At 44.8% G+C, this 27,223-nt stretch overlaps 1 protein-coding gene across 2 annotated transcripts in view; it reads left to right on the top strand.

Moving 5' to 3' along the window:
• LOC137449277 (uncharacterized) overlaps window positions 1-27,223 on the top strand; it is a 141,689-nt gene that overhangs the window by 36,782 nt on the left and 77,684 nt on the right. The gene's annotated exons all lie outside the window — the stretch shown is intronic.

Raw genomic sequence — 27,223 nt, 5'->3', positions numbered from 1 at the left:
CTAAGGACTGATCTTGGTGCTGTGGTTCCAGGTGTGTGTGAGATGGACAATGTCCTAACAATCTCTGTATCATCTTTCATAAGTGGAAAATGCAGGAGGTGGTCAACTAACCTCTCTCTCCCCTTGCTATATTTGTATATTCTGCAGTATTTTTTTCCTCATACTCCATCTCAAGACACATTCCCATTGGCTCTTGCTATTACATCATTCTCCAGTGGGTGAAATCAGTACAACCAGGAAATGCTGAAGGAAAATGAGATGCAGGTGTGGTAGCTGCATTAATATTCCCCTTGAATACAGTTACTGTTGGAGAGCTTGTGCTGGTGCTTTGACTTTGCTCCTCCATAGAGCATGCTTACATCAAAGTGTCAATCTTATCTGCTTGTCAGTTCAGCCCACCTGCCCTTGTGGAACAGCTTGTTCAGTGCACTTGCATCCTACTTGGTCACCCTCCACAGGATGACTCAGTTCGCAGCGCAGCATGTCTGGTGGGGACCATACAGGACACTGGAACCTAAAAAGGGCTTGGATCTGCTGTTCAGTTATGTCATGTCTGAGCGGTGCTTGTTTGTGAGTTTCAGAAAATGCAGGTAAAAGAATATAAGAAAAGAAGAGTAAAATTTTTTGTTTGGTTGGTTTTGTTGTTTTGGTTTTGTTGTTTTAGTTTTGTTGTTTTGTTGTGTTGTTTATATTTTCCCTCAGAAATTAATAGTGACCTCAAGGCTCCTGTGGTGGAAAAACTGTTCTGTGAGGCAATGCCAGTACAATAGAAGCAACTGTAACTTCACAGAAAAATCAGTGATACTCTGATTAATTGCTGTGTTTTCTAAGGTTTTGGTAAAAATGCCTGCTGATTATTTCTGAAACTTATGATGGCTGTCAGTGCATAACCCCTTTTTAACATAATTTTGGCAAACAGAAAAGGAAATATATCATACAGTGTTCCACTTGTAAGGCCAAGTTCTGTCATCTCTGCTTGCAAAGCCTCTGTTGACTGCCTTGGGATTTCTCCTTGCAGAATGATAGCAGGACATGATCCAGACCCAATATAAATGTAACATATGAACCAGTATATTTTCAGATGGAGAAAATGTGTCTGGAATTTCCCTGCTCTATCATGTGCATACTTTATAGGCAACTGCATCTGCAGTTATTGAAAAGAAGCACAGACGTCTGTGGTTAGACATCAATGACTATTGTGGGAGGGAAAAGAGGGAAATGGGAAGGCTTAGAATTTGTGCTTGATTAGTTTACTGAGAAGTGCAAGGAGAGAGAAATGAGAACAGTTCAGGATAGAACTGTAAGGAAGGGAAATTAACATTGATGGCAACAATGCTGAAATAAAATGTCCTTGCCAGAAGAGTATAAATAATGAATTTCCTGATAGAAAATGATGAGGCCAGTATGGGGGATAGTCTGAGGAAAATGTATATATGTAGAAACTGAGTTTTATTTTGGTGGTGACTAAAAATAACCATGAAACCTGTAGCTTGTAAACCTGGGAATCCTAAAATTAGTAATTTTCAGAATTAACCGTTGGAAAGTGAACAGCCCCATGAGGACCATTATCTTTTCAGGTCTTGCATATCCTTGCCTATTTTAAGTCCTTGGGCTCACTGCTGGTCATGTAATATCTTGTAAAAGAGTAGTTAGCTGAGATAGCAGCCTTCATTTAAACAGCAGTCATGGAGGCTGCAGGAAGTGCTGGTGGGAGTAGAATATTTGCTCACTGGCTCTGTTTTGGGTAGGTTTTACGTTGCACACATCTCTGTGCCACCTAATTGATGCATTCCTTAGGTGTGTTACGTACCACTACTACTGCTATCTGTCCTGTGCTGTTTTTTCTAGGCTTCTCCTCACAGTGAAGAATATGTACCATTATAGTACCATGTTTCATTACATTTTCTTGCTTAAATCTACACCATGGGATACATCGAAGTTCTGGAGGTGTCTTGTCCAAGCCCCTGCTCAAAGCAAGACTAGTTTCATGGGGAGATCAGGTTTTTCAGGGCCTTGCTAGGGTGAATTCTGCATGTCTCCATGGATGGAGATTTCACAACTTCCCTGGGCTGCAGGCCTGCTTCATCAAGTAGGATGATCCTTCTTTATAACTTTAAATGATTGGTACTGATCCAGGTTTTAAGCCTTTGCAACACAGGATGCTATTCATTGCCTTTGGGGCATGTTTGGGCTGCTTGAGTAGAAGCAGATGAAGGAAAATTTTCTTGGCCTGACAGCAAACCTTGGTATCAGCCCCAACAAACTCCGTCTAAATCAGTTTCCATAAAGGTGAGCCTTAGGCTACCTGGCAGAGAGAAAAGAGGCTCCTGGGGGATACTGTTCACAGCACCTCTGCGAAGCCTCTCTTTTGAAATGCCCTCAAGAGGTGCTGGTCTATCTTCATTGATAATGGCAGGCATGTAAGAAGATTAGCTTCCCCTCCGTTTCTTATGTGCATCCTCTGTGCATGAGCCTTTCTGTCATTAACCCTGAAATCTGCATCCTTTTTTCTTTGTCAGGAAAGAAAACTAAGGAGATCTGGAAAGACAATGAGACAAAAGGTGCCACTGAAAAGCAGCAATTCAACAGCTTGGATTAGTATACAATAATGATAATGCTGATGATTCATCAGCCCTTCAGCTTGTTGCCCTGTGCATGGGTTGTGACTGTGTTTCAACAGACTTGGGATTTTGTTGAGATAGAGCAGTATTTGCCATCAACCACTGTTTTTCATCACCTGAAAGCTGGAAAGTCTCACTCCTATACGGAATCTCCTGTTCAAAATCCCAGAACAAATATTCTGCCTTTACACCTGGTGTCTCTCTTCTACAAATATAAATGTGTTGATGGTTAAGGTCTGAAAACAGTCCATCCAATGCATCCACACATATCAAAGGAAAAGCATACTGGTGATCAGTGAAAAGACTGTGTCCCAAATCCCTACATAGTCAAGCCTTGGTGGGTAGCAGATGAGAAGGGTTCTGTGTGGGAAGGCTCCTAAAACCTCTTTCTCAGTACCAGGAGCTAAAGATAAAAAATTAGTGATTTTCCAGACCAAGAATGACTTCATCACTTCTTCACCACATGATGAAAAAAATGTACCAGAAGCTTTCCAGAATTTTCATTTCACGTGCAAGCATAATGGTCTGATTGATGACCTTCATTGGCCAAGGAGATGTGCAGTGATACTGGTAATGTGCTGTCCAGTCCCCTTCCTTCTGGACAAGGTCCTGGCTGGGAAGAGGATGCTGCTGAAGTGTTTAATACATCCTCTTTCAACTGCATCTGTGCTTAGTTTTTCTGGCAGATAGGGCTGAACCTAATAATTATTAATTTTGGAGGAAAAAGATAATTTACATGTGCTGGCAAGACACTGATACAGGACATTTAATTTTGCATGTAACTCTTGCTTTGGTCCTTAGCTCCATGTTGGTATTCACTTTATTGGAAGATGTTGCAGGTCACATGAAGCTAGTGGGATACAGGCCACATCTATGTATACCTACAGGTTTCAAGGTGGCTGGTGAGCCTCTCTCAGACTGCCAGCACAGCAACAGCCCTTTGGTATAGCCCTTCTCTTCTGCTGTACTTGTAGCCTGGCTTACCCAGACAGCAAGGCTCATGGGGTCTCACTTGACAAGTATGTGAAAGAAAGTTCCTGACAAACATCTTTCAACATTTGGCAGATACCAGATGTCAATAGGGCACAGATCTCAGCAACTGTATATTCTTACAAGTTTTGTGAAAATAAACAGCCAGGTAAAGAGAAGACATTGATATTCGTTCTGTGGGAAAGGCTGAAGTAGTAGCTTGTATCTCATTACAGCATCTGGATGGGACACACAAAGCTCCAGGGTTTCCCTTGGCTATGGAGCTATTTATTTATTTCCCCATCCCAAGCCAAGGCAAGGCACTTTATAGTGATAGGTGGAGCTGGGGCTGTTTTGTTTCTCTTCTTCAGTAACCATAGCAGTGCTGTAAGTGCCATGCTTAAAGCTCAGTCAACAGACAGCCTCTTTCCAGGCCTCTCTGGATCTCTTCTCTGTCCACCGTGGTGAAGGCTAGTTTGTGAAGCATGTCCATGTCTCCCTTCTGGCTGCTGGCAAACAAGGACTGTTTCTTTAAAATGGAGCTCAAATGCTTACCCAGAGTCAACTGTCTCTTGCCTCCTGTCTGCAGAATCTCTTTTATGAAGTAAATGTTTATGCTTTCAGACTCCCTCTAGGCCTGTATAATCATTCAGCACATGGCTGCAGGATAAATCTGTTCTTGCAGTTAGCAAAGGTCTAAATGCATTCCCCAAAATCCTCAACGAAACCACGAGAATTGGAGGGACACCAAACCAAAATATTCTTCTCATTTAGGCTGTTTGAGCTGCTGGGAAACTGGATATTTTGCAAAGGAACTGCCTTTTTTCTTTCCCTCTTCACTGCCTTTTGTTTTTTCTGTTTTCCTTGAAGTCTGCAGGAATGGAATGAGTGAATTATTTCCTGAGGCAGCTTCTGTGTAACATCCAAGACTTTATTCTTTGAGCTCATAAAAGTAAGGGCATCAAGAAGAAGAAAGTGGCAACTTAAGTGTTCCAGAGGATCAGGTGGCTCCAGAGATTTCATGTTTGTTTTCTTGACACGTGCTAGATATGTCCATCTTTTTTCTTTCAGCTTCTGCAGGCACCACCTGCCCCTTGTTCTTCTTCAAAAATAGATGAAGTAAATCTGAGATGTGGGGCCTCAAGGGAGTGCATGGGGAGGGAGTGGAATAGAAAACAGTAGGAAGAGAGAAAGGCTTGTAACTCTCTTCAAGCAATGAAGATAGATTTTAAAAAGCATTAAAAATCTGAACAGTTGGTGAAATCTGTCAGTCATTGTGTCTTACTTGTGACACATACCTCTACAGGCAGATTTTCATCTACAAGCTAAAGGACCCTCTTACAGGCCCATTCCTCACCAAGATGCATGAAGTATCATGGTCCTGCAGCAATGGCCAGGCTTAGGGTAAGCAACTGGTTGTGCAGAATCACTTTGTTCATCTTACAGGGGTGGAAAATGTAGTTTCTTTCCACTGGAAATGGAGGTTGAGGCACTAGCTGAGGGTCTTTGCCATGGAATCTGAAACATCCAGGCTACTGTGAAGGGGAAATCTCACTCTCACTTCTGTCAGTGAGTCTGGCTGGAGGGAAGGAGGGGGTGTAATCAGCATACTTGGGGGGGGAGGGCATCAGTTAAGATGCCCCGAAAGGGAAACCAAGGGCTGTGTGAATCATGCCTCTCCAGCTCCACACACATCAAAGTCAGCATGGCATAAACTAGGGCTCCTTTTGTCCAAGGTGTGCTTCACCACAGGTTTCCTATCATAAACGGTATTTCAACATGAGAACCCTAGCAAATAGCAGAGGAAAGAGCAAAACAGCACTTTGGGTTTGAGGGTCACTTTTGAGGGGCTTACACCTAAGAGGCACTTTCCTTTCCTAGATAATGCTACCTGGGAGCCAGCACTGACAGGTTCTCATCCCAAGGTGCTGTTGGGAAGTGCCATGGGCAATGGAGCAGCACACAGTGCCTACCCAAGCCAGTATCCTTCACCTCTTCCTCTCCCACTTTGAAAGCAGCTATTCCATCACCTAAGGCAAAGTTGTGGTGGAGTCGCTATCACTGGAGGTGTTTAGGAAGAGACTGGATGGGTCACTTGGTGCCATGGTTTAGTTGATCAGATGGTGTTGGATGATAGGTTGGACTCGATGATCTCAAAGGTCTTTTCCAACCTGGTTAATTCTATTCTATTCTATTCTATTCTATTCTATTCTATTCTATTCTATTCTATTCTATTCTATTCTATTCTATTCTATTCTATTCTATTCTATTCTGTTCTATCTTACGAAAGTCCACATGGCTACACTGATTCACACTCTGAAGATGTGGCCTGTCCTTGCTGCCTTTCTAGCTGATCTCCAAATCACTGTTGTCTCAGGGACTTTGGTCATCTGTGCACAAGAACCAGCTACATGCTGCAGATGATTGTACTTCAGAGCAGCACTTGTGCTTTGTGGCAAAGCACATGCCTGAGATCTTTTTTTAGCAGTTGAGGAAGGAATGAAATATCCATTGGTCTCTTTCATCCACCATGTGCTGGTTTAAAGGCCTCTGATACATCCTCTTATCACTGGGACTTTCTTGGGTATAGTGAAAGGTCAGTGTGAGACCCCATCAGTGTGTGGGGCAGAAGGAGGGTGTGTGTTTCACTGTGATTCCTGCAGTGTATTATTTGGCACCCACTTGCTTTGTTTCTTGACTCCTTATCTTCTCATCTGTGAAATGAGATTTTTGGAGAAGGCTCTGAGATACGTTGAGGAGCAGTTCTTTCTTAAGTGCTAGGCATTTCTGTTTCTGACTGGTTTATGGGATTTTTCCAGTGTCAAATAATGTTTACTCTTTGGTTATGTCCTAGTTATCTGTGGGGGCTGGGAAGAATGAGAGAAGTATTAATTGAGGTGAAAAAAAATCCTGTCTATGGCCTTCCAAGGCCATGTCTTAGAGCACATTAAAAAAATGTACAGAGAGAAACTTCCGGGCCAGTATATTGAGTTGCTTATAACAATACACATGAAGTGTTTTGAAGAAGGAAAATATGAAAATGGCAATAGTGATCAAATCAATAAATAAGTATAATATGAATAAAAAAATAAATACGGTATAAAGATTTGGACAAATACTGAATAGGAAAGAAAGTTACTGTGAGGAAAGCGGTGCTGGAACTGACTGTAACCAGATGAAAAGTACCATTCTCTTTCTGAACGATGTGCTTTTATCTCCAGCAACAGTCCAAAGTGCTGCCACTTACTGTAATGCTAGCACAACTGTTGGGGACTCTTCTTTGGCAAGCTACAGGCTTTTTTAATTATGGAAGGGCAAATTCTTATATTTTTGGAGGGGTATGCAGTGAGACATACACATTTTTTTTAAATTAAGGAAGCTCTTTCTTCTCTTCATGTGTGAGGAACTCAGAGACAAACATGGAAATCCTTTGTTTCTATGCAAAACCCTGACAAGCTGTGAGAGGACTCTAAAATGTGCTAGTGTCTCACCCAGAGGTCTGCCACTGCTTTGCAGCATGACCTTGGATTTACCTTCACTTACCATCACTGTCCTTTCATCTCCTCTGAAAAAGGGATAAACTATCCTGAAGCAGATGTTGGGTAGTATGTTAAAAGCTGTATCCAGAACTGATTACGACAGGGAAAGTATCATGTTATTACAAGCAGGTGACCTCTTCCAGGACGTCAGCATTACAGTGATGGTCCTTGTAATGCAGAAGAGGTGAAATAATAAAAAGAGAGAGACCAAAGCCTTATCAGGAACACTGTAAATGAAGTGGCATGGGCAGCTGTACATTGAGGCTGGTTTGGGGATAAGGTCCAGGTTCAGCATCCTGGTGGGTTTCCTGACTGGTTAAAGTGTCCCAGTGCAATTCTGTTGTCTTCTACAGGTAGTCCCATGGACACTGCTACTATTGCTGGAGCACAGCACCTCTCTAGATGTGCTAGGTGATAAGAGTTTCAACCTAAATCAATCTTCATCACAGGGATAATATGCCAGAGACCTTTAGTGCACTAAAGGTTACAGTTTCAAATGCTTCTAGAAAGTGGCACTGCAGGAGTTCAAAAAGGTATTTTATGGATTTGTGTTTTGCTTTGTAAGTGAAGAGTGGAAAGGAATACATGCTACATGCTATGTATGTCTGTGTTTATAAATATGGAGAGATCTGGCTATGTAGATTGAAATCCTGTGTGGAAGTGTGTGAAACAAACAAAGTATATCCGTGGGAATTAACATAAAAATAACCCGTGACCTTTCCCTAATAAGCTGTATGAAAGGTTGGTAGTGATGGCCAGAAGACTGCACTTGTGATAATAGAACTTTCACAGAGCAATTCAAAGTGGAATTCACAGCAAGAGCTCACTAGCTCTGATTTCTCCATCCATTTACAGCATCACATCTACTGAGTGCTGGGTCTTTTAACCACACCCCTCCTTGCAGATACAAATTCTTTATGTGGTACCCAAGTGTTCACGGTATTCTGTCGTGGTGAGAGGTCCATTTACATTCAGGGTGTAGTGTATCCCATCTGGTTTTCTTCCTCCAGTGCATTTCACATGGTTGCCTTGAGATTTATAGTCCCAGGGTACAGAGGTGCCTGTGCCACCATGAACCTTCTATACATGCAGCTCCTCTGCACTGGCAGAGGAGCTAGATGCTGGAGCTGGAGGAAATGTCATGTACTTGTTCACTAGCTCACAACAGTGAGGGAATGCTACAGAGCCTCTCCTTGTGTGTCTAATATAGGTTAGAAGTGAATGTTTGACCCACTTCTACATGCCAAGCAAATCAATGAAATCAGTATTTCAGACCAGTGTAAGTAAAAGAAATCCACACAGTCCTTATGAGGCTAATGTGCTTGCATAGCATCATTAATAACAGACTTTTTACCTAAACTGTCAATGTGTACTTGATTTTCAATCTTGATAACCATTTGTTCTCTTTCCTGTCTTCTCCACAGCAGTAGTATTTTGTAACTATGAGAAGGGTAATAACTGTGCAGCCTCTGGCTGTGAAGCAAATGCTTTCCTCAGTGGGCTCTCTGGTTCCACAAAGAGCATGCACACCACACTGAAAATCAAAACAAACATTCATCAGTTTCCTGCAGAAATTTGGGAACTTGAGTTCTTTTCTTTTTCTTTTCTTTCCTTTTTTTTTTTTTTTTTTTTTTTTTTAATGTGTATTTATGTTTGTTTTTAAAGATTGATGTAGTTCAGTAGGGAAGAAAATGACTGATGAGAAGGTCTTTTGCTGTGTGTTCAGCGTGCCTGTGGGAGGGTGTGAGAAGAGTGAACAAAGAGCTGTTGGGCATGAACACTAAGAGTGAATTCAACCTGTGTTGCTGGAGGTGAGCAGTACACTTGTGGTGGGAGGACAGTGGCTGTGCCTGTGTCACCAGTGACAGCATCAGCTCTGCTGATGTCAATGGTAATCATCTGGTTTTAAGTGAGCTGAATAGAGTAACACATCAGAGGAAAGACATCTCTTTTGCTACGTAAGGGACTGTGGTCTACCCTTGTGCCTCTGTGTTGAGCTTCTGAATGATTATTAAGTATATTCATACTGCTGGCACCTAAAAATCTCCAACTCAGGCAGCAATTTCACCGTCTGTCAGGCTCTGCCAGGTGATACAGAAACATTGTGCTGCCCCATGAAAACTGTATGTTGACCTTTGGGCTGTGGGGATTCCTTAGCTTCTCCTGACATCCATAGCCAGAGCACTTTCTCTCTCCTTAGGACCGGGGGCTGATTGAGGAAGGAGTCTGTGCCCAGAGACCCATGATGGGACTTGGTGTTGCTAGCCCCCTTGGATTTGTGATTCCTCTCTGCTGGTGGGATCACAGTATGCTGTGGCAAACATGAAGAGATATCTAATAAAGCAGATCTTATTGAAGAGTCAAAGGAAATGATACAGAAAATGTAGATTGCCCTAAGTTGTCTGAACCCCAGACTTTGATGTGGGAGTTTCCCTGGTTCTCTTGGAAGAGTCTTGATCCTTGGATTTTCAGCCTAGGATCCACAGTTTGGTCCCTGGTGTCACCAAGACCCACCTCATTCATGACTGTGCATCCCTCCTGCTGGCTTCTTGGAACTAGCTGTGTTTAGCCAACATGACCCAGTTGTTCCTGCTCACCCAAATCAAAGGATTTCAGTGTTTGAACAAGGGCTGTGTCTAGACAGTCAATTAGTCTCCACTCTCCTGTCTCTTAAGAAACTTCAGTGCAAATGTCTTCTTTGACCTTGCGTGTATAATTATTTGTCTTCCCTATAAATAATGTATTTCTTTGTTGCTGGTTGGTGCCGATTCATTAATATTTTGTTACCTCCTTGAGTTTCCAAGACACATAGCATCTTTCCAGTCTACTCTTGCACCTAAACCTTGTTCCTTTGCCTGTATCCTAGCTCTTCTCCCAGCTGCTATTTGCAAGTTTTCCATAATCCCATTAACCGTAGATCCTCTGTTGACAATATCTGTGCTTTCAAATCATCCCATCATAGCTTTTGTTAATCAAGAATTAGATGACTTGCAGAATATCCTCCTGCTCATCACAGAGTCATAGATTCATAGAAAGGGACACCTTCCATGAGACCAGATTGCTGAAAGCTCTATCCAGCCTGTCCCTGAGCACTTCCAGGGAGGGAACGTCCACAACTTCTGTGGGCAACCTGTTCCTGTGTCTCACCACCCTCACAGTAAATAATGTCTTTCTAATCATAAATCTACCCTCTGTAGGCCAGCTTTAGGTACTGTCCCCAGAGTGTTCTATTCTCCAGGCCAAACCCTCTCAGCCTTTCTTCATAGGAGAAATGTTCCAGCCCTCTGATCATCTTCATAGTCCTTCTCTGGATCTGCTCCAATGAGGCTTATACCTTTCTTAAGCTGAGGGTCCCAGAGCTGAACTCAGTAATCCAGCTGGGGTCTTGCGAGAGCAGAGCAGAAGGGGAGAATCACCTCCCTTGACCTGCAGGCTACACAACTTTTAATGTAGCCCAGATATGATTTGCTTTCTGGGCTGTGAGCACACATTGCTGGGTCATATTCAGTTTTTCATCCATCAATACCCTCAAGTCTTTCTCTGCAGGAGTCCTTTTAGTCCACTCATTGCTCAGCCTGCATTTGTGCTTGGGTGTGTTCTGTATTCAGACTCTGAGAATCTCTTTTTCTCACTCATCACCTTTGTATCAAACCCAGTAATCTCAGTTTTGCCAGTTGAGGGAGAAGGAAAAACACTGCAGAGAGTTGCAAAGTGGGACCAAACCCTGGGGATGAGAATTTCACATAATGCAGAGTATTTTCCCAAGACATTCCATAGCAAAGCGCTATGGATGGGTTGCAATAATACTGGCTTTGCTTCCCAGGTATCACAGTTCTTCAGTTTTCTCCTTTGAAAACCAACCCAAGTCAGGTTAGCACTGTGAGTTTCCAATAACCATTCACAGCACATGTGTGCTTCTGGGTGCAGGATCAGTGTTGCATGAAACTTGGTGCAGCAGAACTGAGAGAGAACTGGCAGATGAGGTTGCTAAACCCCTCTCTATTATATTTCAAAAGTCATGGCAGACTGGGCAAGTCCCCACAGACTGGAAAAGGGGAAACATCACCCCCATTTTCAAAAAGGGTAAGAAGGAGGAATCAGGGAACTACAGGCCAGTCAGTCTCACCTCTGTGCCTGGAAAGATCATGGAGCAGATCCTCCTGGAGTCACTACTCGCTCAAAAGAATAGTGAAGAGGTGATTGGGAACAGTCAGCATGGCTTTGCCAAGGGCAAATCCTGCCTGACCAACCTGGTGGCCTTCTATGAGCAGGTGACAAAATTAATAGATGAGGGGCGAGCAACTGATGTCGTTTACCTGGATCTGAGCAAAGCCTTCGACACTGTCCCGCACCACATCCTGGTCTCCACACTGGTGACACATGGGTTTGATGGGTGGGACCACTAGATGGATAAGGAACTGGCTTGATGGCCACATCCAAAGAGTGGCTGCCAATGGCTCCATGTCCCAGTGGAGGCCAGGGACAAGCGGAGTCCCTCAGGGATCAGTCCTGGGACCTGTCTTGTTCAACATCTTTATGGGTGACATGGACAGTGGCATTGAGTGCACCCTCAGCAAGTTTGCTGATGACACCAAGCTGTGTGGTGCAGCAGACATGCTGGAGGGAAGGGAGGCCATCCAGAGGGACCTTGACAGGCTGGAGAGGTGGGCACAAGCCAACCTCATGAGGTTCAATAAGAGCAAGTACAGGGTCCTGCATCTGGGTCGAGGCAATCCCAGGCACAAATACAGGCTGGGCAGTGGCTGGCTGGAAAGCAGCCCTGAGGAGAGAGACTTGGAGGTGCTGGTGGACAAAAAGCTCAACATGAGCTCTCAGTGTGCACTTGCAGCCCGCAAAGCCAATCAGATCCTGGGCTGCATCAGGAGAAGTGTGGCCAGCAGGTCGAGGGAGGTGATCCTCCCCCTCTACTCAGCCCTGGTGAGACCCCACCTGGAGTACTGTGTCCAGTTCTGGAGCCCCTATTACAGGAGGGATGTGGAGGTGCTGGAAGGTGTCCAGAGAAGGGCCACAAGGATGATCAGAGGGCTGGAGCACCTCTCCTATGAGGACAGACTGAAGGAGTTGGGGCTGTTCAGTCTGGAGAAGAGAAGGCTCCGAGGTGACCTAATTGTGGCCTTCCAGTATCTGAAGGGGGCCTACAGGAAGGCTGGGGAAGGACTTCTCAGGATCTCAGGTAGTGATAGGACGAGGGGGAATGGAATGAAGCTGGAGGTGGGGAGATTCAGGCTGGATGTGAGGAGGAGGTTCTTCACCATGAGAGTGGTGAAACCCTGGAATGGGTTGTGCAGGGAGGTGGTTGGGGTGCCGTCCCTGGAGGTGCTTAAGCCCAGGCTGGATGAGGCTCTGGCCAGCCTGATCTAGTGTGGGGTGTCCCTGCCCATGGCAGGGGGGTTGGAACTAGATGATCCTTGTGGTCCCTTCCAACCCTGACTGATACTATGATACTATGATACTATGATACTATGATACTATGAACTCCAGGTTTGGTTAAGTCCCCCTCGGGCACTCCTCTAATTGAGATGCTTAGTATGGGTAATTAGTAAGGGTGCTAATTGTCCTTTTTTAAGATCTCATCTTTCTCACACTGCAAATTGCCTGGTAGAGAGAATAAAGGCATAGGAACTGTTAATGCCTCTCTGCAGACAGCTTGGTACACTTGTATATTTACTGTAATCTTGTCCAAAGGCACCATAGAGAAGTCAGCACACTGTGACAATGATAGCAAACAGTACCCTCTTCTCAGGCAGGAGTGGAATTTGTAGTGTGCTTGCAAGAGGAACTACAAACCTGGCAAAGGCTATACATCTCAGATGGGATCAAAAGGCCATGGGAAGGGCTGCCTGGAAAGGGGGAGTGAAAGTGGGGCACTGCACTCTCAGATACGTGCCTCAGGAGCTTAAAAAAGAGCCCCAAATCTGTAACATTACAATGCACCTCACTAGTGCAGAGAGGGAGGTCCTAGCCCCACATTTTCTTTGAGACCTCCACTCCAACCGTCTCTCTGCATCTGGGAGAGTTAGCTGAGCCCTTGGGAAGCACAATACAGGCACCCAGCTGCTGGGGCTGCCTTTCCAGAGTAAAGGACATAAATGTGGATCCTGCCAAGACCCACAGTCTGTGTAACCAGCAGACATAATTAGGAGTGCCCCAGGCTCCCCAGCCTCTCTACCCTTCGTACCTCACCACTGGCAATGGGCAATCCATCCCTGCCTGCCCAGGGGACTGTGGTGGGTTGAAATTTTCCCCCCAACATTAACTTTGCCAGACCAGCTCAGTTAGAAGCAAATGAAAGCTGTATTTACAGGTAAAACGACAATCTACAATTAAATGCAATAAATACATACAAAATATACATGATTTACAATATTTACAGATATTTACAATTAACAAACAGCACAAGATCCCTCTGGTCAAGAGACCAGAGAAGGAAAGGAAGCTGGTAGAAAAGAGAGAAGGAAGCTGGTAGCTTCTCCTTCCCTGCCTACCCAGACCCCTTGGACAAAGAGGGGAAAGGAGCAGAGAAAGTTGCTGTTAGACTTAACCAAAACAATGCAGCCAAGGTCAAGCAGAAGCAAGTTAGTATCTCTCAAGAGCAATGAGGCGTGAAGAGAAGACACAAGAGGAAGGACTTGTTTTGGTACAACCACTTTTATTGTAGATATCTCTCCAATGGAATTGTTTAGAATTATCTTTATTTTCCTTTTCACACCCAATAGTGATTTAGTTACATTTTACCCAAGGTCTATGAAAAATTTTAAAGGCATAGCCTAAAACTACCACAGGGGCACAGGGGCAGCACTGCAGCAGTGGGCAAAGAAGCCGGAATTGGGTGAAAGTAGTTGAGGCAGAGATCTCACTGGGCCTGCACACTGTGTAGCTGTTTCCCACAGCCTGTGAGATGCATACCAATGCCTCTAGTGGTTCACACCCTCCTTACACTGCAGAAACCAGGCAATAGGCTCTTTGTGACTGTTTGCACCAGTGCTGGGGTGTTTCTCCCACTGATTGTGTATTGCAAAACCACACAGCACTGCTGCTTCCCTAGGAGTTAAAAGAAGATAATTTTTTTCCTTGACTTTACTGGGATCTGCAGGAAACCAGTACACGTGTTATCAGGGGATCCTACTGTACGATGACAATGAGTTCAGGCAGATCTTGAGCTGCTCCTCCTGACTGGTTTTCCAGCAGCAGGTATCCCTTCCAGCTTCTCCTTGCATGCAACCTTACCCTTCACAGAGCCTGCTTCTGATGTTGGCAGCTGCCTGTCCCAACAGCACTTGCCTTGTCTGAGGAACAGGGCACACTGAATGAACGACTCAAGACCATTGTATACTTAATCATAAATGCTAGGACAAAAATAATTGTCAAACATTTACAATCTGCTGTATTTTTTATAATTTCTTATCTTCTCCCCCTCCCCCCCCCACCCCACCCCGACTATGCACTGCATGCAATCTAAAATCCAGCCTTCTGCAAGCCCTGCCTACCTTTTTAATATCCCCATTATGATGTGGAATTTCCTTCCTTCTGGGCTTTACTGCTTCTTTGGGCTCTCTCAAGGCTGCTGCTGTCTCCCACAATGTGTGCAGCCTCAGTCTCATAGACTCTCCAGGTTCATCTTCCCAAAACTAACAATCATGGAAGCAATGAACACCTGGTACTGAATACTGCTCACTGGGTCCACATACCTGCTCAGGATGCTACTGTACAGATGGTGGCTGGTTCCCAAGGATGGTGGGGAACAGATTGTTTATTGCTGCTTCTCTTTATGCTGAGGTGTTGGTGGGCTGATCTCTCACTTTGACCTGAGCTTCATGAGGGCAGAACTGTACATGTAAGCCACTGCCAGACAAGTAGCCTTGTGTCTTGGGAAATAGCCTTTATTCAGTGTCCATAGGTGGCTGTCTGGTCTGAAATGCTATTTGCATTTGCATTTGCAGATTTCCATTTCCCCAGATTCAGGGCATACTAGAACTGTAGCTATAGTTTGGCCTTTTGTTCAGAGGTGGGGATCAGTTGCTTTAAGCGGAGTGCTGAGTTCACGTCATAAATCCACTTCCCACAGTATTGGACAGTAGCTGAATTTGTCTGGTGCTTTTGTGTACAAAATGCCTAGACTTCAAAAGCCATCTGTTCCATGAGCTATGAAATTTTAAAAGTCCCATTATGTACAAACTTGTGTCCTTAATCTTCTGCAATCCCACTGAAACAATCCCAGACCCTCCACCATGTTCACTGTGGCTTCCTCCACCACTTAGTACCTTCAGCTCCTTTCCAAGTTCCTACCTCCTTTTAACTTCCAGTTGACTTCCACCTTATTACCACTGTAACCTCAGCTCTTCCATGCTCCCATCTCCTCAATCCCAACATTCCCTGGCACCTTCCATGACCTGTTCCCTTGAGAAATTTGTCTGCAAAGTAAAATGCTAGACAGTTTAACTGGATCAAAACTGTACTTTTACAATTTCTGCAAATGTGACAGAGTGGATTTTACTGGAAAAGAAGCACACTTCAGAAGTCTTCACAAGGCCAAATAGCATCCAGTGCAGTGCATCACTGCAGCAGGGGCACAGCATCCTCTGCTGTGTCCAGACCTCAAGCTGCAGTGGCAGGCTACCATCAAGTTTACCTAACACCATGCTGCCATAAACAGGGTATATTTCTGCATTTTCCCCTGGTTTGTGTGCCTCATAGTGCTGTGTGAGCAGTGATTGTGTTAAATATTGGAGCAGCTTGCTGATCCAGATGGAAATGAATGACTTAGTGGGACAGGGCTCAGCCTCCAGAGGGTTGGTAAGCAGAAGCCATTCACCCCACAACTTCATGAGCTCTCAGTCTGATGTCACACAGGTTGCAGGCAGGTATGAGCAGAGATGGCAGGCAGGATAGGACCATAGCTTTCATCAGTGATGCCAGTTTATGTTGATGTTGTGCTGACCATGACACTGTATCCCAGTGTACCCTTCATTCTGACCAAGTGCTGGGTGCAGTAGGCTAGGTTGAGCTGTATGCTTGGGGGAAGGATGTGGGGGTCCACTCCTTCTGGGGCCAGTGGAGGGGCATAAGCTCCCTTTACAGAGCAGGGAGGCCACCACACTGAAAATAAGCTACTGCGTTCTGTCAGATCCACACAGTGCCAGCAGACCTCAGCTCCTCTCTGTTAATGCTTTTTCAGAGCAGATTTCATCAGTGCCACTGCATGCCTCTTACCTCTTTCAACAGTAGACATCCAAGTTAACCCAAACCCCACAACTTCCGTTAAGCAATGCAATCATATCAAAAGAAAACAAACGGGGGGGGGGGGGAGGAAGGGCAGGAAAAAGGAAAGAAAAAAGCCTGTATCTAGCATTTTGCATCAAGATATAAAGACAGATTTCCAGACAATTGTGTACACAGGGGCTGCAGAGTGATTTGGTGTGCAAGCCGGTGCTGTCAATAAGGGAGGCAATGGTATCAAAACTATTGATGAGCACAAACCTTTCCTGGTGCAAGTCCAGGTACCTCAGAAATGTTCTCAGCCCATTTCTTTTTCTTCGACTTTGGGCCAACTTGTTTTTTTCCTTTCTGCTTCTACAAACCACAGCAGACTCATCCAAAAACCTGTCATCCTTTTTAACAAAAGGGTGAAATAAACATCCCAGCATCATCCTCGGCAACCTGCCACAGAGAAACTGCTGCAAGATATGACAAGATGAATACTGCCTTTAAATGAGATACAGAGAGGAAACAAATCACGCCCACTTGGAAGAAGTGGCATTGGGGCCCTGCAGAGCTGATTCGGTGGTGGCAGGGTGGAGTGCCAGCATGGCAGCAGACAGGGGAGGGGTCTCCTTTCTAACACAGCCCTGGCAGCTCTCCCTAGGAAACAGCATGTACTCCTTGTGCCTAAAAGGGTCTATTGGTCACACACATCTTGGCCACCTCTACCAAACTGGGATGAATTTCTGTTGGCCTGGGAAGTTATTACTGGCAGAGCAATCCTGGATGGTGTGGAGACAGTTTTAGGGCAGTTGTGCCTTGTTCTGTTAAACTGTTTATAAAAAGAAAACTGTTAAAGAAAGAGAGGACCTGTGGGGAAATAAAGGCACTAGTCGGCAGGGGATGAGAAGGTGGCATGGTGTGCAAGGCTATCATTCTGGAGGCCTTTGAGCCTCCTAAGAGCTGTGCAGATAGCCTGTGCCCAGTGTGGTAGTTTCAGGCGATGCCTTAAAAAATTTTCCACAGATCTTGAACAGAAAGTGGTAGAATGTAAATAAATTACCATTGGGTGTAAAAAGGAAAAGAATTATAAGTTCTAAACAATCCATTGGATAGATAATAAACATAAGGCTGATAATGTAAAGCTCTCTTTCTCTCTCTTTTGTCTTCCTCTCTCTGGCTGGTGCTTCTGCTGTCTCTTTGCTGGCCTTGGCTGCATTGCTTTTTTTTTGATTAAGTCTAGCAAAACAATTCTCTGCTCTTTCTCTTGTCCCGTTGTGTCCACGGGGGTAAGGAGGGGAGCAGGGAAGGGGAAAGCTATTAGTTCCCCTGGTGTTTGGCCAGGTGGGTTCTTGTGCTGTTTATAAATTGTAAACACCTGTAAATATTGTAAATACTGTATATTTTGTACATATTAATTGCATTTCATTGTGGATTGTAGTTTTGCTTGTAAATAGAGCTTAATGTGCTTCCAACTGGGCTGGTCTGGCAATGCAGTGTTGGGGGGAATTTTCAACCCACCACAGCCCAGCCACTTGGCCTGCAAGATTTTGGTGCAGAGCTGTATCAAGGCATCAAGAGCAGGTGACACTGACTCCTACGAATGTACCCTGCTGGGTGTCTGTGCTGTGTTGCTCCCTCAAAGGCAACAACACAGTATGTAAAATGCACTGAAATGTTGCCCTTTAAAGGCAATCTACAGTTTGTCCTTCTATTCGTTTGATTTTAAAGCTTCTTACTGCCAGAGACAGACCATAAAACACAAAAATGTAGCATGCCTTTCTTAGAGAGACTTGAGTTATTTTGACTCAGTGTCTCCAATTTCAAAAGAACATCAGAGAAATGTGTAAAGGATGTAGTCTTTGCCCTAGAGATATGATCTAAACATAGATTAAGCATAGCTAAAAAGATGACATAACGGGAGATTAGAAGGAAAGACACTGAGGTGTTATAGGGTACAGAATCACAGAAACGTTGGAAAAGACCCTCAGGATCACCAAGTACAACTGCTGCAGCACCTCCACATCTCTCCTGTACTGAGGTGCCCAAAACTGAACACAATACTCGAGGTGTGGCCTCCACAGAGCTGAGTACAAAGGAACAAATGTCTTCCTACTCCTGCTGGACACAGCATTTCTAATCCAAGCCAGGATGCCATTGGCTTTCTTGGCCACCTGGGCACACCACTTGCTCATATTCAGTTGCTTCGATTAGAATCCCCAGGTCCCTTTCTGCCAGACAGCTTTCCAGCCACACTTCCCCAAGCCTATAGCATTGCTTGGAGTTGTTGTGACCCAAGTGCAGGACCTGGCATTTGGACTTGTTGAAGCTCATCCTGTTAACATTGGCCCATGGATTAAATCTATCCAAGTCCCTCTGTAGAGCCTGTCTACCCTCATGAAGAGGTTAGGGAGGGTACTGCAGCCTTCTCTAGGATCCTGAAGGACATGTGATGGCAATTCTGTGTGTAAATGTCTAGGCATGAATGCACATGTGCATATGTTTATATATAACCAAATCTTTAGCTCTAGTTGCTAAAAATGAATCCGTAAATAATTTGAAGTTAAAATGGCCTTAGTGACACTTGATGGCTGATGGTGAAGGAAAGAGAATGGAAGAGTTTTCCATGGCTACCTTGTTTCCTCTCTGAGCCCTCCAAATGCTGCTCATCTCCGTATACTAAAAAGCTAGCCCACACATACTCTTGCATGTCTTCTAGGAGTTTAAGATCCTGTCTCTGTTGGTTCATTAGAGGGCATTAGCTTCAGTGATAGTAAAAATGCTACCTGGGACGTGTCAATCTTTGGCTTTCACTAGCTCACAGCAAGCCTTGGATAGCTCTTATAACCATGACTCATTACAAAAGTGTTCTTGCTGTCTGGAGAATGGTGGTAATGTTTGGTTATCTTTCTGCCAAGAGTTCTGCTAATTAATTATTTAATCCTTATAGTGCACTTTGATATTGGGATAGAATCACGTATGCCCTTAGCCATCAAACCACAATAGCACCTTTTCAGCCCTACTGGTGATGCAGTGAGAGATAGTAAAACATCCCCACTTCCTGAACACACTGAGTGACTGACTACCTTTATCAAAGTAAACCACAACAGGTTTCACTACTTGAATGTAATAGAGCCTGAAAGCAGGTACAAAAAAGAGACAGGAGATTGATGCTAGGCTTGATGGAAGACTTTCTGGCTGGCAGCTCTTGCCCAGAAAGTCATATAGAGAAGATAATTAGTGGGGGTTTTGCACACATTGGTAGCATTTGTTCACCTGATGTTGTCCATCTCTGTTGTGCTCCCTTCCTCCTCCATGGGTTTGAATGTTTTGTGTGTGTGGTTATGTAGACTGGGTCACCTTTTCTTTCATTACTCTGTGGATGGTCTCTATAGTGTACTGCAGAGGCAGAGCAAGGTGAGAAAAGCAGACAGTATTGAAGTGTCACCACCTGTCTGGATGGGTGTATGGCTGTAGGAAGGCTTATAGACTAGATGTGACTCTACAGTGTTCAGAAATCTAGTTCAGTGGCATCAGGGGACATCCCTGTGGCCACTGCTGCCAAGCACACCCAAGCAGCCTATTTCAGGCAGGATGTTAGATCGGGTGCTGAAGTGGCCAACCTGGGACACTCACTCACTCACTCACTAATCTCTGATCCCTGTTAACAAATTGATGATGCAATGCTCCTCACTTCTGGCCAAAAGCCATGACAGTGCAATGACACCACAGGAGACCTCCACTGTTGCTATGTGGTACTTGGAGCAAGTGAGCTGTTTTCTCTCCCAGAACAGGCAAAAATGGCAGATCAGTATTTTGAAGTAAAGTTGGATTTCAGAGCAAGTCAGACTTTGTGAACTTTAGCAGACATGAGTTTGATTTAGTATCTTAAATTCAGGGATGGATCTGTTTTGGACCTTACAGTAGTTTCTGTTCCCTGTTTACTTTTTGGGTGGGTTGGATAAACCAAGAACATCCTAATTTCACCACTATAGAGAGACACAAAATCTGGAGATTTTCATCCAGACCATACAGAACAGACTTAGGTGTCTTCAGATATATTGATAGTCAACTTTATGCTGTTTCTGTTTTCATGGAATTATAGGCTAACTGATCTTTCATAAACCCAATAGCCAAACTGTTCGTCTCAGCTTGGCTGCATTACCTATTTTAAAACTGGGATTTTTTTAAAGTCACATTAAAGTGCAGCTTCAATTACATCCTGTTAATAGCTAATCATTTAATTATGCCTTAGTGCAAGATCCCACTCCACCAAAGATTGGCATTTAAAGCATTATGCCTACAGGGGTGAGGACAGTTTGGTTTCAGTACTGTATCTCCTTGGTGTGACTGTTCCTGATGGATTGTGAACAAAATTGTATTGTGAAATACATGTCCTTATTGGAATTGCTGTTAACTTCATAATTGCTCTGTAATTACTAAAGAGAGAGTGTCTTGCACGTCTGACAGCCAGGTGCATGTATTGCTTAATCTGCTTCCATTATTGACTTGGCTCAGTTCCTGCGGGTGCTTTCCTATTCTCTTTCAGTTGTGCAATACCAAAACTGACTAAATGGCGTCTGCTGTTTTGTTCCTGCTTCCAAGCTAACAACAGGAGCAAACAGAAGTGAACTTTGGAGAGGCTGAAGAGGCTGGTTTGCCCCAAGCTGTGAGCAGGGCATGCTGCTCCTGCCATGAGCTCCTTCCCTGGCTGGAGGCCATTCTGCTTGCCTTCTGGTAGGGCCCACTACGGGCAGTGGGGAACAGCATGGCTCGGATACATCACTCCTCCTGCTCTGCAAGCATGAAACAATACTGCAGCATCTCAACAGGCAGAATCACCAGGCTCTGAGAAGGCTACCAGGAGAGAGATCAAGGGTCTTTCTTCTGGACATCTTCAGGCTGGAATTTGGTTAAAAAGAGTTTCATCTCAAACTATGATTTAAAGTGAGATATCAATGAGATAAACAGTGAGCTGTCAGCAGCTTTAGAAGTGATTCCTGCCCTGAGGGAAGTGCCATTCGTCTGTTTTGCAGCATACTGGGTCAGAGCTTATGCTAAAATTGCACAGATTGTCAGCTTTGTCTGTGGCTTTGGGAGTATTTCAGTGGCCCTTGCTGCATGCACTGGCATCCTAATAGAGCTTTAAGAAAGAGCTTTTTTTGTGTGTAATCCATCAACAGGTAAGCCTGGGGAGAAACAAAAGGACAATCCAGCATCTCGCCCAAAAGAGGCAGCAATGAGCACCCTCCTCTCCCTTTGGTACACCCAGCATAGCAGGGCCTTTAAGGATCTCTTCAAGCTCAGTGCTGGCTGAGTAGATGTTCTGCCTAACAAAAGCTTTTCTAGATAATGTTTTCACTTACATATAGAGAATAAAGTTCTTGCCTTGTCCCTTCTTATATCTTTTTTTCTCCAGAGGAATAAAGGTTTCTAGACTGTGTGACCAAGGAACAATGATCTCATGGGGGTATTGTCAATTTTTATTGACTTCCCAGCAGAGAAGATTATCAATGGAACAGGTTACTACAGATATAACTTGCTTGGTACACATGTGACAGCCATACAAAGCTCTGACCAGGCATTAGTTTGTCCCGAGACCAATGTTATGCTTCCAAGGCCACCAGCAGTATTTCAGTTGTCACATAGCAGGAGTCCACAACACCCGCAGGGCCATTCACATCTCTACCCACCTGCCTGCATGGCTCAGAGGGTGCTTTTTTTAGCATCCAGATCCAAATATCTGCTGTTCTGGAGCTGTGTGTGCCCAACACTTTTGTTCCTTGAGCCCAGGCTGCCCGTGGCCTATTTTCTGCGCTTGTTACTGGAAACTCTTGCATCTCAGGCTGACAAACTAGCTTTGTGTGCTCCTCCACCAGGGAGATGGAGTCACCCTTGGGCTGCAGAGACAAAAATAGCCTCTTTTTGAGGATGTTTCAGTGTAATTTTTCTCTTCAGTCACACTTTCAAAGTCAGATAGTGCCAGCATTGGTCCCTTGTCCTCAGTGGACTGAAAGCATACAAAGCATCTGGCTATCCTTGCCTTTTTCTCAGTTGTCTGCTTGTCCACATAGAGCAGAAGTTATCTCTCACAGAGCAATTGTATTATAATAGGTGAAGTTTTCAGCTGCTGTAGCCCCCCTTTTCCATTTCCTCTTTTGTTATTACCCATTTTGTGCTGAGAAACTTGTTAAACACAAGAGATACAGCAAAATACTGATGTGTTTCAGGAGGCGCTGCAAAAGACCAGAAGGGGGAATTTTTAATTTCAGAAAACAGCTGTGTGTTCAAGGGCTCACAGTCAGTGCATTTCTAGGAAATACTTTGAACTGAAGAAAGATATGAGACTTTTTTTTTGAGAGAGATTTGTGCTTTTTATAGATTAGCAGTTTCACAGCCTTGGAGGCTGATAAGTCTGTCCACAGAGCAGGTGCAGCAAGCACCCTGTGGAGGCCTTACTGTGCACACAGGTCATTTGCTTCAGCATTGCTGCAGGGAGACATGACTATGCAGATGCCCTTGATTTATCAGCCCTGCTGTTGTGCTAGCTGTAGGGACTCCCAGGGCTTTAGGCTCACCATCCATCTATATGGTCACAGGGGGAGGCAAGAGAGGGTGCGTGCATGCCTCCTGATATAACGTTGCCCCCTTAGAAGGAAAAAAGAAGAGAAAGCCAGTGGTGAGGAGGCTGGAGGAGAGACCTGCACAGAAGCAACTGTGTGTCACGTAACGGGAAAATGAATTCCACATGCCCACATGAATATCATGACAGGTACCTGAGTGTTCCCAGGTATCACTGAAGTCAGCCCCTTAGCATGCCTGAACGGGCTTTACGTACAGTCCATTTAGTGTGTTGTTATTGCTGCTTTACCTTCCTTTCCAGCAAATGTACGGCTTCTTGTAAGACTCTTGCCAGTAAATGATATCATAAGGGATGGGAACTCAGGGAGAGATGCAAAAGCAGCATAATTGTGCTTTATTAGATACAGTTACTCGAGTGTTACTGGTTCAGCTTGGGGTTAATGCCTGAATCTAAGTGTGACTTTGCAGTAATTCACAACACATTAATTTTTGGAGCTGCAACACTCACATCTTCTCTTCCTCTGGTTGTGGCATGCTTCTAAATATTCTCCCTTCAAATACCAGGTGCTTTCTACACATATGCAGAGCAAATGTGAGGCCTGTTTTTTCTCTCCAGGAAGGGATCTTGGACTTTTGTTTCTCTCATCAGCTATGTGAAAGTCAGCTCCTCTGAGCCTGTTCCTGTTTCCAGTCTCCTTTGGAGCACATTTTCTCCCAGACAGTTTGTTCTCACTGGAAAGAAATTCCCTGCAGAAGCGTTTTTATAGGGTTCTGCCAAAGTTTGATCCCACAGATGGGCTAAGTGGTGGCATGAGGCCTCCCTCTCTCTGGATGTTGTGCCCCATGTTGTGTGGCTCTATGGGGTGTTGCTGGCTCAGATTCACCTAGTGATGATGCAGCTCCTGGTATTGATATGCTCCTTGGCCTCAGAAAATATAGAAGTCTTGAGCCTGAAGACCTTTGCAGGCAAATCTTTCTTTATAACTTTCTTTATAATGTTTGGAGGCTGTAGCTTATGTAGAGGCAGATGGATGGCATCCATTTGCCACAGCCTCTCTATTACCTTGAGGCAGGTTAGTCAGGTTGTACATTAACTGTGCTCTAAAGATTAACAATTACAGAGACATTGTAGATATGCCACTGTGTATATCCTTATGTTTATGACTTCTTTCTTTCTTAACCCTGTTTCTCAAAGGTAAATACACCAAACTTGCAGTGTTCTTGCAGCCTCTGTGCTTTTTTGTGACTTGCCTTCCTCCTGTACAGAACATGGCTTCTGGTCTGCCCTGCCTGCTATCAGCCCATCCACTCTGTGTCTCAGGAGGATGCCTGGGACTGAGAGACCTTGAGGAGATACCTGTTGCTGCTTCAGGGCACAAGTTGTGTTAGCAAAGAGCCTCACTTATGCTGCCTTCAAGTATCACATGCTTCTGCACTCCCGATGAACTCAGCCAGAAGCTGCCTGCACTGCGGTGGTTACTGAGTTACTCAGCTCTGCCAGGGCTTGCCAAAAACAAAGTAGGGCTTGGTGTTGGAAAGGAAAGCACAAGAGCAGACACTGTCTTGCCCCTGCTGAGTACTAATGGCAGAGGAAGAGAGGAGTAAACATCCCCTCGGCAGAGTGAAAGGAAAGTAGAGTCTGGATCTGTGCATGCCCCACACTGAGGCTCCCTGTACAAAAGGCAGGAATGGTGCTGGCATCAGCAAGCATGCCATGAAGCAGTTTAGTTTCCCCCTTGCCTGCAAGGTAGCAGCCTCTGTACATAGTATGTGGCTTGGGCTGGTAAGAGGAATAGCCACCTCTTCTCCCTGCTCTCTTGACAGCATGCGCACCATCGAGAAGGCAGGCTGGCTCTCTGGAGCAGGGGCAAGCCTGCAAGGGGGTCGAGAGTGCACTGGTGTATGAGGTTGTGTCACCTGACTGTCAGGGGAACCACTGTGCATCAGCCTCCAGAGCTGCTTCCAGTGTTTTCCCACCAGATGGCTGATTTCTCTCTTAGGGAACACAGTATACTGGCATGGCTGTCAAATGACTGCAGAAAGCATTTGGAAATGTGTGCTGACTTATAGGCAGCTGGAGATTTAGCCTGGTTCACAGAAACACCCATAGCTGAGAAAGTATTTAGAAAAACACCCAGTCACTTGTGCTACCTTAACTTCCACTTCTGGCTGGGACAAGGAAGTGCTGGCTCCTCAGGAATACAATTGAGCAGGCTCACTCAGGTATATCTGAACTGTAGGAGGAATTTGGATTCCAAACATTTCTGGTTCAGCCTGGGGAACTCATTCTCTCAGCCCTTGTGATGGCTGCAAGTAGCCCAAATCAAAACTACCAATGAGATCAGGCAAGGGACTTGAGTCAGGCTTGCAGGAGTGGGAAGGATAAAAGGGGGAAGATAAAACCAGTCCCACATTTTGCAACCATTTTCAAAATCCCCATCAGAACCCAGAGCAAAACATTACTGATCTAGGGAATACCATGACTACAGTGTTTGCCTCTCAGGCCCTCTCCCATGCCCTTCTTTTTCATCAAAGGTTTGCCACTGACCTTCCAAGAAGAAAATAAATTCAGTGGCATTGAGCTCACCAAGTCTCTGTGCATGTGGCAGTGGCCTTGTGTATATCAGCAGGTTGGCAGTGCTTGGGAAGAGCAGTTGTGGCAGAGGCCAAGGCAGTGAGAGATGAGCTCTAGCTATGTGTAGTGTCAAGCACAAACTATGGCTGCAGGTAGAGAGGTATCCAGGGTAAGGCATGGCGGGGCATCAGAGAAGGATAGCTCTCTGGGAAATCATCCACTTTCCTCCCTGGAGCTGTGATTGCAGTGGGTGCAGGCTAGCAGATGTTTTACCCATGGTAGCCTTCTTCCATGTTTTCAAATTTCTAAGCATTATTCATAGAATAGCTTAGGTTGGAAGGTATCTCAGAAATCATCTACTTCTGCCCTTCTTTCTCCCTTCTCCCCTTCACAGCTGACAAAAAATTAAAAATCCATATGCTCTATAATGTTTAGAGATTTTTGGGAGGTGCAGATTTAGCAAGGTGGATTTCTAAACAGTGTGGTTTGAGTTTGAAGAAAGAAGAGGTTGCACACTGAAAAAACCATGCTGAACACTGAGTGCAGCCTTCTTGTGGCACAGCCTCACCTCCATCGATGCACCCCTCTGTCAGAAGGAAACACTCCTGTGCAAAGTGTATGCTGCCACCCTCTCTCTTTGCAAGCAGAATTAATCACACTTATGTGCCATATTCCATTTTAATTTTTATTACACAGTCCAAGATTAATGGTTAATGCAGTACATCTCCCCATCTCCACTCCTATTATAATGGAGTGCTTTGAATAACTATTAACTTCACGGTTAACTGAAAAAAAATTGTTAATCATCTACAAGCTTATGTTGCATAAAAATCGTTCTCTTTAACCTTCTCCTGACTGTGGGAGAGCCCTTTCCTCAATGCTGACCTTCAACGACACCTGGTACCTGCAGCCTGCAAGACACAGGAGATCATACTATGTGGTCTTATCTGCTAGCTAAGGTCATAAACTACGTGAACCAGTGGAGCACAACCTATGTTTCTTGGTGTTGATCCAACATCCACTTCTCCTACTCGTAAAAATATGGTTCTCTGGGTCCCCAGAAAGTGCCTAATGAGTGGTTTAGTTTTGGTTTGTTTTTTTAATTTAGCAAATTAAAGCTAATCTGTGGAGCACTGAGTGTTGCTGGGATACACACTGTGACAGTACAGCCTGTCCTTCCCATTGCACAGGACGTACACAGGCCAATGCATATGTGGATGGCACAATTCAGTGGTAGAGTTAGGGCTGGCTGTCCTAGGGAGCAGCTGTTGGCTGGGCATTGGAGCTGAAGGGCAGGGGGACAAGCCCCTTGTGAATTAAGCATCCCCTTGTTTGAAGAGCCTGCTGGCAGAGAAGGTGTGGGGTGGCAGCTTCTGCTGCTTTCTGCCTCTGCTTACAGCCACTGCAAGTGCCTGAGTTTGGCTGCAGAGGTACAATCTCCCTGTTGAGCGATTGCATACAGGAGGCTTGCATCCAGCCATTCAGGAAACAAATCACCCGCTGTTTGTGAAGAAGAAGGGAAGCACTTGGGACAGTGAAAGATTAGACTCACAAAACTCCCCTTCTGGCTGTAAAGATGGGCTGCGGATGTTGTGTTTTTTAGCTCTAAGTGATTACTCTGTGCCAGACTTATTAGGCAAGGTATTGTTGGGGTCTTGGCAAGAAGATAAATATGCTGCAGGCTTTGCAGCCATCCTTCTCCACATCTGGTCACTGTC

Source organism: Melanerpes formicivorus, unplaced genomic scaffold, assembly GCF_026170545.1.
Source record: "Melanerpes formicivorus ecotype bairdi unplaced genomic scaffold, bMelFor1.0.p_v2 SCAF_2, whole genome shotgun sequence".
NCBI classification, from domain to species: domain Eukaryota; kingdom Metazoa; phylum Chordata; class Aves; order Piciformes; family Picidae; genus Melanerpes; species Melanerpes formicivorus.
Note: the sequence above shows the minus strand (reverse complement) of the source record. Positions and strands in the feature narration are given on the sequence as shown.